Below are 13,199 nucleotides of genomic sequence, written 5' to 3'. Positions count from 1 at the left end.
CTCATATATGCACCTCACCACACTCACTGTTCAGTGAAATTTGCAGCAGTTCCTTTTTTATCAGCTTGTAAGAATACAATGCAAGCTCTAAATTGTATATATATGAAAACTGACTGCACATATTTTCAATAATGGGCATTAAAGGAGAATAGAAAATAGATGCTGACGAATTAATGTATGAGCAGTATTTTAATATTTTTGCAGAAAAGACTATCTTAACTTTGCATTTATCCAAAAGTGTCAACAAAACAAACCAATCTCCGTCTCAGCCTGGTTGAAGACCTGACTTACCTCTCAGTAAACCAGTGGTGTTTTCCCGGAGGAAAGTTGGGCCGTATTTGTGTTCCTCCTCGGCGTCATCTCGCTCGGAGACGATCTCTGAAGCCACTAGTGTTTACAGGTGAACGGGCCAGTGTGTCCGGAAGTGACGTATGACGCTCGCGAGTCCGATCCACTATAGCTGACGGACAGACGGACGGACTCACAGCTCGATGAGTCGACGGGCCAAGATCGGAGCCGGAGGACGGACCCAGCCCGAAGGTAAACATTTCTCCCCCCTCTGCGACGTTAATCGACAGACGCGGCCCATGTGGAGACTTTAAAACGTCCCCATGTCGGTGTTTTGAGGCGAAGACAGCGGGCTTGTCCCCGGAGCTGCTGTCAGTGAGCCGCTCCGGCGATAACACGACGATGCTACACCGACTGTGAGCGACTTCAGGCCGGCTTATCGACACCTGTTACCGGCCAGTGTCTGCACGGGACCCCCCTCCCTCCTCCAGCTCCAGGCAGCAGGTACCGGGGGGTGGTGGTGGTGGTGTTATTAAAAGCCTGGCTGTTTTAGTTTATAGCCCAGCAGACCGTCCTGCAGAGGTCCAGAGGAAAGACGGTCCCGTCCTGTAGGAGAAAATGACAGAGCAGATCTGAGCTGCTGCCGGAGGGGAGGCCAAATTACAGTGGGCTGCTCAAGTGTTTTCTGTTGGACACTCCGACTTTTTGTTTGGTTCGTGACTACGTGGCTTAAAAAATATATATAAATAAATAAAATTTAAAAAAAAGTTCAGTGATCCTGGTAGGGCATGATTTAATATCCTCTTGCTTCCCCTGTATTTATTGAAGATGTGTGGTGTGTTTATAGAGTGTAAAACACCTGTTCTGCCCAAATGAACACAGATGAAGGTGATGAGCTTCAGCTTTATTGTGGAGATGTGATGATTCAGCAAATGTGGCACATTTGTGTTGCGGTCAGGAGACGGATGGACTCCTCTCAGTGGAAGAAATGCTTGAAACTCTTTAGTATGCAATGTTGTTTAAGACAGACCAGCACATTTACACACAAGTGGTTGAAAGTCATAAGTCAAGTCTGATGTGGCTTCATGGCATACAGAGCTATAATTGGTTTTAGACTTGAATAATACCCAACATTTGTTTGATTCACCCACTTTGTGCTTTTCTTTGCTGCACCTGGTGTCTACTAGAACAGCTGGACTTTAGTTCAAAAAGAGTTTCTTTAAATGATGGCAGGCGTTTGCTGTCTCATTTGACATGATTTTGAATGTGACTGGTTAATTCTAAACACAGCCACATCTCCAGTTATAAGAGTGTCCACACTTGTGCAACTTTTTTTGGGGGGGCGGGAGGGGTGGTTGTTTATTTTTACCCCACCCCCCAAAAGAAGAAAAAAGATTTCAGTTGTTAAGGTTATAGGTCACATGAGAGGGGGCAACATTTCTGAAAACATTTATCTTGATCTAAATTTTTTACATCATTAAAAACCTGGCATTTTAACAGCATTTTGTAGACTTTATAGTACTGAAAGTGGCTTTATATTAATGATGCCTTGAGCTGCTACTATTGCACTCAAAAGTACCTGGAACCAACAGTGTTTATGTACCAGTTTATGGTAAAAAGCTAAAATCCAAACCTCTTACGTTTGCGGCCTCGAGAATTGCTGTAAAACTGAGTCAACACCTTTTTAAAACTATTTTCACCGCAGCTAAAAAATAAATGTTTACTGAAGAGCTCGTTGAATTTGATGTTTATGCTAGATGTGCCAAATGGTAAATGGCATTGCCGTGTATGGATTTTGGTCCAGGTTGAGCGGTGATGTGCTGTGGCGATTGGTCACAGAGTCCCCTGTTAGATGTGTGACAAGTAACGTTTCAGCCATCGTGTTTTCTGGGAGCAGTGCAGCAGAGGCCATCTGGCACGAATCAGATGTGATCATTCATCTGTCTTTCATGGAGACTTGGTGTCACAACTGTTTCATGGTTGGGCTCCATTTCACCCCTGTCCCACAGGAATGACACTCAGCCACTGTTGCAGAGTGTTTCGTGTGTGATTGGTGGACGCCGTTTGCTGTCACGACAACCACATTGCGTTCCACCGTCAGTGTGCTGAGTCCACATGTGGTAATAATGGCTTTTCCTCTCCTGTAAGCTCCTGCCTCTGTGTGGTGCACTTACAGGTCACTCTCAGGACAAATTAGCCAAATGCTGTCCCCACTGCTGAAGGTTACATCTCACAAGTGTTCTTTGTGTTCTTACAGCACAGAGACACCTAACACCAGGTCAACAGCAAACGTGAGCAATTACACATGCGGGCTAATTTAACCTCCTTCGCATATGTGTAGCATGAACACAGGGAGGACATTGGCATTGAACGTAGCACACTGAAACATAAGCAGATTGTTTTTTCTTTTCAATCAGATGCATTAGTGAAGCCGTGACGCTTCATTTAAGCTGATGCTATGACATCTGTTCCATTTCCGGAGACATAAAAAAGAGAGTGGACGTGATGGTATTTCCTCCCTTTCTGCATTCCTTTAACAGTTACTATAATATTTTGTTTTCATTTCATTTTCAACTGCTTCTCCATGCAGGTCATATGGGGTGTTGGAGCCAATCCCAGCTGTCTTATTTTATTATTCATTGCATTATCTTGGTTCATAGCATCAAACTATTACAGTTTAGCATATAAGACAGCTTATTCCTCTCAGGAACCAAAAGCTATCTGATTCACACCATAAAGCCACACTGTTGCACAATATGAAACTATCACAAAAATAGACACTGCTTATTTTAGCTCAGTCCTATGTACACAATCCTGGTGCCGAAAACATTCACTAGAGAACCAAATGTGTATTCCTCCATGGATGAAAATAGTCCCCAACTAATGCAGTCTTTTCACCAGCTGTTTTTTTAGGAAATTTCTGAGCCAACAGTAATAGTGAGAAACAGTCTCACCATGAAGTGAACTTAGATTTACAGTTTTGACATTTATATGTCAAAAATGGATACTCAAAAGAACCCCACATTGTTGGTTCTTCTCGCTTTGATCTTAATGATTTATTAACAATAAGAAAACAATTGAGTAACTGAGGCCACATCCTTTAAGTGGTTCAACCCTCAAATCCCATCCTCTTTATAAAGTGGGTCACACTGGCGATACTGTTGCATGCAACTTGCAACGTGCTTGTCAAGGTGTCAAGAGTCCCTGCAGAACTGAACTCTGGTGTCTCACATCAAGCAGAGTGTCAGCACCCAGCACAGGTGTAGGGAGCGGGTGGTGGTCCTAATGCAGGCGTAGGGACTGTGCCATACTTATGTAATGGCTGTGTAACTGCAGCATCAGTGCAGTCTTGCAGCTGGTTGGATGTCTCTAATCCCGGCCCTGGAGACTAGGCTTGTTTGTTTGTTTGTTTGTTTAGGTACACAATTATATAGCTGTGGCTTTAGTCGGTGTGATGTCCTGTCAGGCTTATTGAATAAGCTAGTTGCTGAGTTTCATAAGATACAACATGTACCGCCCTCATGTTTTTACCTGCTTCATCCTGCTTGTACCACTCTAACAAAATCTAACAAAATCATAAAATACATCAAAAGATAATTAATTAATCTCTCAGCTGCTTGATTGCTGGATTTTACATGATTGCCTTAGAGTTAACATCTAGAAATGGACACTATGCAGCTTCATGTACTGAATGTTGTGTACAGTGCAGCCATTGAAGGACAGTTGAGTGGACAAAGCCAAACAGAAAACATTGGGCTAAAAGAGGGATGTGAACATGAAAGCATTACCCCCTTCCCTCTTTCTCTCTCTCCCTCCCTGTCTGTATCCTCATTCTCCCTCCCTATACTCTCCTCCCATTTCCTCCCTGGGGCCTTCTCCTCCTTTCCTTTCTTCCGACTGACATTTCTGTAATGACACTGTCTGAGCTCCACAGGCCCTGCCTCCATCTCATCCTTAGCTTACTGTGCGCAGCACTCAGTGCCAGCTTGTCACACTGAGAGCCCGCCTGGCATGCCTCACATCTATATCAGACCACTAAATGCCAATAATGACAACTCAGCTTGATTAAGAAAGTGAGCGCCTTCTATCTTCCGGGCTTCTGTGTTCTTTTGGCTCTCCTGCAGATATAGTTATCGTCTGCCAAAGGGTTTACTGGGCACTCACAGACGCTCTGCTGGTCAGCCTGTTTGAGGATTGGGAATCTGTTGAAGTGGGTTAAGCCCCACATCTCTTTATATTTGGGCAGGGGTATTGGCGACTGTGAGGGGGTTGGATTAAGCCAGCATTGTTGAACCCGAAGTGTGCCTGGGCTTTGCTGCTAATATTGTACTTTACTTTTCAAGGCTTTGCCTGCTAAAATAGCAATGGGTGAATTGGCAGATCAGTCTGCATCTGGTTATTTTAAATCCATGGTTATATTAGACAGATGATAAATTTATCTGCACTATTAAAGTTACAAATTTTGCCACACACTATTAAAAACCTTCAAAGGGGACACTTTTACGTTAGAAATTCAAATTGAATGCATGCTTATTTTGAAAATAACTTAACAATTTTTCTAGTGTTTGTCCTTTAAGTGCATATATTCATCTGTTATATGCAATTGCACGTCTTTTAATGTACTTCGCTCATGTGATGCGTCTGTGAGCTGAGCTTCTATAATTACCACAGCCTGCAGCGCCTCATGGGGAGCATATTAACACACACGAGTGGAGGAGCAAGAACCAGAGCACATGCAAGTCATACAGACTGAGTTTGTGTGTGTGGCTGCTTTTGCTTTAGAGTGTTTGCATTATCTGTTGTTGTGTGCATCATAGTGTAATGACATATTTTTTTGCTGTATTCTTGAATGCTGGTTTCTGAAATAGTCTCCTTAAATCAGTAACAAGGTATGACTGTATGCAGCATGCACCACAACAAAACAAAAACAAATACCAAACTGGAACAGCAGTTAATTAAATAAGACTGTAAATAGCCTGACTGATACAGCTTTCTGAAATATTGTGTTGGTTTTAGGAACTTGTAACTCAATATAATCCACCCTCTCTCCCAAAATAAGTTTTTGTATACCAATGTACATGTCTGCCCAATGGAAAGAGGTAACATTATGACATTTTGTTCCTTCAAGGTGGATAAAGAAAGAAAAACAATTATTTAAATTATATAACAAATAACTAGCCACTTTAGCTTAAGGAATGTTCAATCAAAAACTTATGGCAGAGTAAAAAAAAAAAAACCCAAAAAACTAAAAAAAGTTCCAGAGAAGTGATATGGATGTCAAATACCCAGTAAAAATAAGATACGATGACACTATAAGGAAATATTAAATTTTTTTCTGGAAATCATGCAGTTTCATACCTAATGTATACTTAGTGCTTTTCCCTGTAGTCTGCTCTTGTCTTTGTACAGCTGTGACCTCACATATTTATCTGACCTCTGACCCCAGGAGGCTCAGCACCAAACACCTCAGCCACACAGCTCTAATCTCATACAGACCACCCATGACAGCCCCTTTCTCTTGTATATGAACATGACATCCCAGGATGTGTTCATTTTCCTCCCACTTCAGTAATTCATTCTCGTGAAATAATTAGAAGAAGGAAAGCTGGAGAGCCTTCCTAAAGTTGTATGTTATCTAAAACTGGCTTCCGTCTTCTGCACTGTAGCTCTGCATGCAATCCCATAAATCATGTTTGGGATTACCAGGTGAATACGGTTAAGAGGGAGGACAGCCCAGCCTGGCTTACTGTCTGCTACTCGTCATCTGTTTGCCCCTGCAGTTGACCCTGAACTCGTGATACCGATGAAACCAGAAAAGATGGATTGTTGTTGTTGGCAGAATTCTCCAGGAGCATTGAACAGTCATTGTTATGTAATTTCCTCTCAACACGGATTGGTCAGGCTGTGGGTTGTTGGTGGGCTCAGCATGGTAATCTCACAAGCATTATCTGTCCCTCAGAATCAGTGGCTGTTATATACAGGACTTGCTCATCCATGCCTGCCTTTGTAAAAACCAACCAATCAGCTGGGTCAGCCTGTTTCTGTCATCCATCTTAACCAGAGATTTGTCCACTTGCATGAAGCCAAGATAGTAGTCTTTTCTAATTAGTTTAGGTGTTCCTCTGAGTCATCTGACTTCCTTCATCCAATCACTCAATTTTATATCAGTTTGACTTATTGTGGGTTTTTAAAGCAGTCAGTATCCCCACCCCCCAAAAAAAATTACCATTTTCAAACGGTGCTAACAACACTGTTACAACATCACAAGAATTTCTGCATGGACTGGATTCACATCTTTAACTAAATACACTGACTCAAGTGTTGTCAGTGTGGTCATTTTAACAAAGGGCTTCCATTTTCTGTGTCTGGTGCACATTTAAAGCAGGAATATATTGCTTCTAATTTCACTAAAATAGTTTGAACATTGAAATGATTGTGAACATTCACATTGTCTCCACTAGGATAGTGGGGATAGCTCGGGCTGGTAATGGTTGGAAAGTTTTCAATTTGAATTTAATGTTTTGATGTCTTGAAGATGCCAACATAAAATTGTCTTAAACAGGAGATGTATGGCCAGATATTCAGTGCCAATTTTCTCCCTGAGCAGTTTTTGACTCTGGAAAGAGAAGTTAAGAAACGTTACTAAGCAAGTTGCTAAACTGCTGAAATACTAATACTATAATATGAAATGCTTCACATAACTACCTAGTACTGGTTTATATGCTTACATGAGTCTGAATGGACTGACTACCATATGATAGTTGAATAAACATAATGTAATCACACTTGGCAGTCTCTTCTTTACTGCTATAAATTGTGTATAGTCTACACAGGAAGTAATATTGTAAAAGTATTCAACTACAGATTTTTTGTAACAAAAAAGAACTGATTTACAGTCAGACAGTTTGCTGTCAGCAAAATGTCAGTAGTTGCAGTATGCAAGGTTTAATTTAAAAGCATTAGGACAGTTTACATATTTTCTCATGACTGAAAGTCAAATTAGATAATAAGAGAAACATCCTACGGCGTTCACACATTTCATCATGTTTTACAAAGGGTCTAACTCAGCTATGCTGTACAACAGCGATAGCAATCATATCGCATCCTGCACAGTAACTAATATACAGCTGTATCAGCAGATCAGTACTTGATATCAGATTCATAAGTTCAAGTTTCAGGAGGGAGTAAAAAAAGATGTCAACACGCTGGAGGACTGAGCATGTCTCCATGGCAGTCTTATTTCTTTGTCAGTAATCATAGACGAGTGTGTGGGCCGAGTGTCGGCGCGGCTGCTACATGTGCTGGCAGATTGGAAACATAAACCACAGTAAGCTTATGTGCGCAATGGTGCTTTTTCTCTTATTAATGTGGGGGACACAGGAGCTGTCAGTGCTGCTGTTCCACTGTTGGTGAAATAGTAATGAGTGTGTATAACGGAGCTGAACCAGTGTGGTTTACGGCTCTGATGCGCTTGGAGGTTAGGCCGGGGCATGTGGGGCACAGACAGGCTGTACATCTGGTCAGTGTGCCGGTGATGGAAGCAGAAACCGCTGCCTGACTAAAACCAATAGATATACTGAGGCTATTTTGTCTTTTCGTTGAGAAACCTTTCAAGAAGCAGTCTGAAAGTAACTGAACAACATAAATCACATAAACTTTCTGAAAACCGAGAGGACAAGAAGTGAAAGAGTTTATCAGAGCGACTAGTGACAGCCTATTGAAGGACTTAGAAAATATAAATCCAAAAAATGCTAATGTTTGAATTTAAAACATTGAAATTGTGACACTGACCTCAAACACACTGTATGGATTACTATTGAAATTTGATTTTCACTGTCAAATAATCAGAATATATTTCTTAGCTTTAAAGTAGTGTGTAAAAGTGACTGAATGCCAAGTAAACAGAACTGGAAAGAACAAAGTTGTTGTCAAACACAGCCTCTATTTAGGAGCACAAAATAAACATAGTACCACACACCTTTAGGAGTTGTATGATTTTTTTTTTTTTTTTTTCCTCTTTCTCCTCTCTATACTGGATGACTATCTATTACATGGCAACATATGATAAAGACAGTTATCACACTGATTATTTTATGTTTAAGGCTGGCAAATTGTGAATGGCTTAGATTTGGCTACATTTGCTCTGTAGCAATTTAGAAAAACACGAGTTAAAGCACAAAATCATCACAACCAGTTAGGCAGATGGCGTGTAATTCCAGAAAAAAGTAAATAATGCAGATGGTGATCACAGCGGAGGTGTTATGGGAGGGTTAATGTTAATCATAAAGTAATTATTTTGTCCTTTTTGCCTTTATGAACTTTGTTCATTTGTTACTTGTGCTGTGACAATGTTCTTTTATCCTACTGATTCAATATCAAGTGGAGGATGAACTCGGCAGACACACTATACTAGGAGGCAGTTTCTACCTGAGGAAGCTGTGATCAAAATAGAAACTAATGCGGTCCAATTTCAGCTGTCGTGTATCTCTCTCCAAAGTTATTTGAAACTTTTAATTAAAGCTGGATGAATGAAATCACTCTCATCAAAACTGGAGGATAACCTGAAAATTCCTGTTTTATCCAACTCACACTATGTAGGTTTTTTTTTTCTTTTTTCTTTTTCCTTATAGGAAAATCAGTTTTGTTTTTTTTTTTTAATTTTAATGCTAGTAATTACATACATATAGATGCAATCAGCTGCAAAATTGATGTTACATTAGACGTTTTACTTTGTATTGAAAAATTTAAATAATCAATACACAAAGATTAAATGCTGGAGAAAACATTTTAAAGTGAAAGCTGACTGTTTTCATACTATGCGTACAAATACAAAGCTTTCTTGTATTTATGAAAGAGTTTCGCAACACTATGTGGCTCAGCATGTTTTCATATGAGCACAGGCTTGTGAATTGCTGACCTTTGGATTTTGGGCCATAGAGCAGAACTCAATGTTCTCACTAAGCAAACAGGTCAGGAATCTGAATTCTCACACCTTACTATCTGATCTGTCTCTCTCTCGCTCTCTGTCGCTCACTCTTTCTTTTTTCCTCACCCTCCCTCCCTCCCTCTCCTTTTGTCAATATTTAACTGGAACTTTATTTTTGGGAATTCCCTGCCTGTGTTTCAGGGTGTGCGGTATAGTACTTTGCAGGAGTGTATCATCAAGAACATAGAACAAATAACAACTTTGTTTGCTACCCTAACTTGTTCTCTTCACGGCCAGAAGAATGTTTGACATTGTGTTAATTTGGGACTTTGCATCACAAAGGTGTAGTTTTAACAGATCCAACAATCAGCCAATACACTCACCAGTCCCTATTGTCACCCCCCATTAGAGCTACATCCCTGGCCATCTGCACCATGACTCATTTCACTGTCATTTCACGCCATTTATAAGCAGCGCTTGGACACCTCCTCCTCCGCCGCGCCCCAGGATACCAGGCCTGCTCCTCTGGCAGTGTCGCTTGCTGGGGTGCAGCTTGAGGATGGAGATTTGACAAAGCTGCTCTAATATCCCTACCCCCTCACTCTGCATTCATCATGACATTCCTACTATTCCTCCCTGCCCCCCATTAATCATCCTCCCCAGAGGTTTGGGCCTGAAACCAGAGGACAGGGTGGAGCATCTGTTCCTAAAGGCTTTCCGTTCATCCTTCCTCAGTCAGTCTCTTTTGATGCCATTCTGATAGCAGCCAGCTTCAACTTCTTCCAGTAATACACAAACTCACTTATACACACCATACACTATAGTCAGATTCACCATTGCCTCTTCCATCCATCTGTGTTCCACTTATTACCTTTCAGATCTCTTGATGACTAGTTTTTATTGTTACCTTGCAAATGTTGCAGATGGCAACACCATGGAGCTATTTTAAAACAGCTCTCACCTATATAAATTTCTTTCCCTGCTCTGTGTTTGTATATGCAGGTGAAAAGCAAGACAAAGCCAAACCCGTGCCCACATCGTTCTGAGATGCTCATAAACCACCTGACTCTGGCAGGTCAGTGCATGCATAAACTGGAATGAAACAGAAGCTAGTTGATTTTTTTTTTTAATATCTCACACTAAAATATCTACATTAAATGTTTAAAAATTATCTTTTGGTGACCGGAAAGAATAGTTTCTGTGGCTCAGAGCTTTTGATGTTTCTCTGATTAGCACAAAGCTTCAACCATGAATCTTAAACTTTCTTAATGCTCATCAGTCCAGTTTGCATACTTAGTTGGCATATAGAAGATGGTGAGCATGTAAGCTCAAATGTGGTTTTCATTCTCAGTAGAAACACTTGAGACTGAAATATGTTTGCTGGGAGAGCAAAACGTTTTCACGTACAAAGACACTGGCACTGCTGTGAACACTCTGTGGTGAAAATGTAGGTTAATCATAATAATTTCATGACTACACTCACATGTCCATTTTGCATTAAACTGCAGGAGGTGTGCTGAAGTGAATGTCTCTCTCTGCATGTGTGTATTGTTGCAAAGTTCGTAGTATGTGTATATTCAGCTGAATTTGACCTTCGTTAAGTCAACATTTTCAGTAGTTTGGAGGAAAAAAAATCAGTATTGGAGAGCAAGTTACAGGTAGGTCACCCCTGCTCCACCTCTGCTCTATATAGTGTGGAGCATTTGAATTGTGGGATAACAAGGTAGAGGAGAATACGAAACATTTAGCAGGAAGCATAACACTTGTTTTTTGAGATAGACGATAACCATGAAATTTTACTGCTCAAAAAGTTCGCACCTGTTAAGACACCGTTTGCAAAGGGATTAAATTTTACAATTTACAAACAGTAGCCATGAAGGAATAACCATTTTTAGCTGTCACAAGTATCATCTCAGACAATAATGAATGAAAGAACACAGCTGTGATACTTTTATGGCTTATAGGTTGTCTAGCAAGCATTCATAAATAATTTTTAACCATGAATAAAGCCATTAGTTCTAACTTATTAACAGTAACGGAGACAGTTTATGATTGTATATTCATGGTGCTACAAAGGATGCATATTTTGTTATCATTTTACAAGACTAAATATAACTCAGAATACACTGCACAGTTATATTATGTGCAATGCTGATACAGTTGGCAAGAAGACTGATCACTGATTTTGAACAAAGGGATTTTCTCTTCTGCAGAAACAGTCTGTCCTACTTACAGAGACGCCACCGCTGCCCAACCTGGTGTTCCCAGCTGGTTTTGCTTTGAAACGCCCCTTGAATCCCCCACCCTCTTCATCTCACTTTGATTTGCCTCTCTGAGTCTGTGCAGGGAGCTCCACCCCCCTCCCCACATCCCTTTCCTTCCTCTGCTCTTTGAGCCGTGTCCTCTCTGCGTCAGACGGCTCCATTCATGAAAAGTGTGACGTGAGCAGGTTTTCAGTGGCCCAGTGACGCTGCCACCCACCCACTCACATCCCAGGTGCAGCGGGAGTTAGAGGAATGTCTGCTAGTCTCCTGCTTCTGTCTCCCTCTCTCCCTGGTGCAGTTTTTTCTTGGATGCTGAACATCAGCTCAGTCTTTCTCCCCTGGCTTCCCCCTCCATCTCTGCCTAAGAGCTTAAGAGGACCATGAGTCTGAGCTCTGTTTGCTGTGAGTAATCTGCTGATGCTGCTGTTGAAGTACATGAGTGGAGCAGTGTGATTTGGAGGTACTTCTCCTTCCTCTGTTTGTTGTATGATTTCTCTCTGCTGTTTTCTTGTATTTTACTTGTGTATCCGTCTGTCAAGATAAGGTCTCATGTCTCTCTGTATGTGCGCTTTCAGTGTTTGCTCACTAGCAGTGCTGAAGGAGTGTCTTGAGCGGTCGTGCGTTGGTGTGTGCAGGAGCTATTTTAGGCTCAGCAGTGATGCTGCTGCCGCTTTTTGATGCAGCACTTCTCTGTGCCCCCTGAAGGACAGGTTGAGATGTAGGACAATGTGTAGTCCAGCAGGACCCACCCTCCTCTTGTTCATTTAACAACAAAATGAAACCTCAGCACTCCAATTTTCCGTCTGTCTGCCTCACCATGTTTTGCCTTTCTCCCCTACTTCACCTCCTCATCCATCCCTTTATTTATTCGGCTTGGTATCAGGAAAGCTCTGTGTGCCCACCTCTGTCCTCTGCTACTAAGCATGTTTATGTAACTGCACAGGATGAGTAGCCGGCAGCCGGGCCATGGAGGAGAGGAGAGGAGGGGGGAGAGCACAGAGCTCCATCCATCCATCCTTTTTCCAAAGAGTGTTGAAAATAATGGCTGCGCGTTCGTGTCCAAGTTTGCCATTTGGGTTTCCTCTTAAGTCCCTGACTTCATCTAAGATTTATTATTTAGGTGTGCATGGCATGCATGTTATGGTTATCCCATATGGATAGTATTAACCCAGCAGCTAATAGAAACACTAATGTATATTGATTTCCTGCCTTTGTGCAGTGGCACAGGCGGTCTTCAAGCAGAAGAAATAACATGTAGTGCAACACCCACTCCCTCTCATTTGCTCATTCACATTTTGTTTGCTCTGTAGATTTCATATTGCAAACATTAGAATGGTGTCAGTCACAGCCAGTCTCCTGCAATATGCATGTTTGTCTGTTGTGTCACTTCTTGTGTGTCTGTCTCTCTTCTCAGCCCTTGTTATTGGCAGACCAAGCAGGCCGTCCGTATTAAAAGAGCACAAGGGGGATTGTTGTGGCAGCAGCTGCTCTGGTGTGCAGTGTTGAGTGTGTGTGTGTGTCTGTGTGTGTACTGCTGTCCCCTGGCCGTGCAGGGCAGACAGGCCCAGTTCACATGGAGCCGGCTCCTCTTGTGTCCTTTGTTGTCGCTCTGGGAGTCTTTCCCAATGGAGCATGGTTGGTACAGTATCATTCCGTAAGCAGCCACAGTAGCAGCAGAATAGCAGCTTCTCTCCTTTTTGTTAGCTGTCTTTCATTAATTT

The 13,199-nt window shown here is 41.7% G+C and overlaps 1 protein-coding gene across 3 annotated transcripts in view; it reads left to right on the top strand.

The window, feature by feature from the left end:
• Window positions 1-452: 452 nt before the first annotated feature.
• The window catches only part of map3k13 (mitogen-activated protein kinase kinase kinase 13), a 28,450-nt gene continuing 15,703 nt past the window's right edge, over window positions 453-13,199 (top strand). Inside the window, exons 1-2 of one of the 3 annotated variants that reach the window (XM_029530227.1) lie at window positions 453-540; window positions 10,217-10,289. The gene's annotated coding sequence lies outside the window, so the exon portion shown is untranslated. Of the gene's footprint in view, window positions 541-684; window positions 793-10,216; window positions 10,290-13,199 lie in introns of those variants that run through there. The other 2 variants (XM_029530228.1, XM_029530229.1) reach the window with 2 other exon arrangements.

Source organism: Echeneis naucrates, chromosome 21, assembly GCF_900963305.1.
Source record: "Echeneis naucrates chromosome 21, fEcheNa1.1, whole genome shotgun sequence".
Taxonomy (NCBI): domain Eukaryota; kingdom Metazoa; phylum Chordata; class Actinopteri; order Carangiformes; family Echeneidae; genus Echeneis; species Echeneis naucrates.
This window is presented reverse-complemented; position numbering and strand designations above follow the sequence as displayed.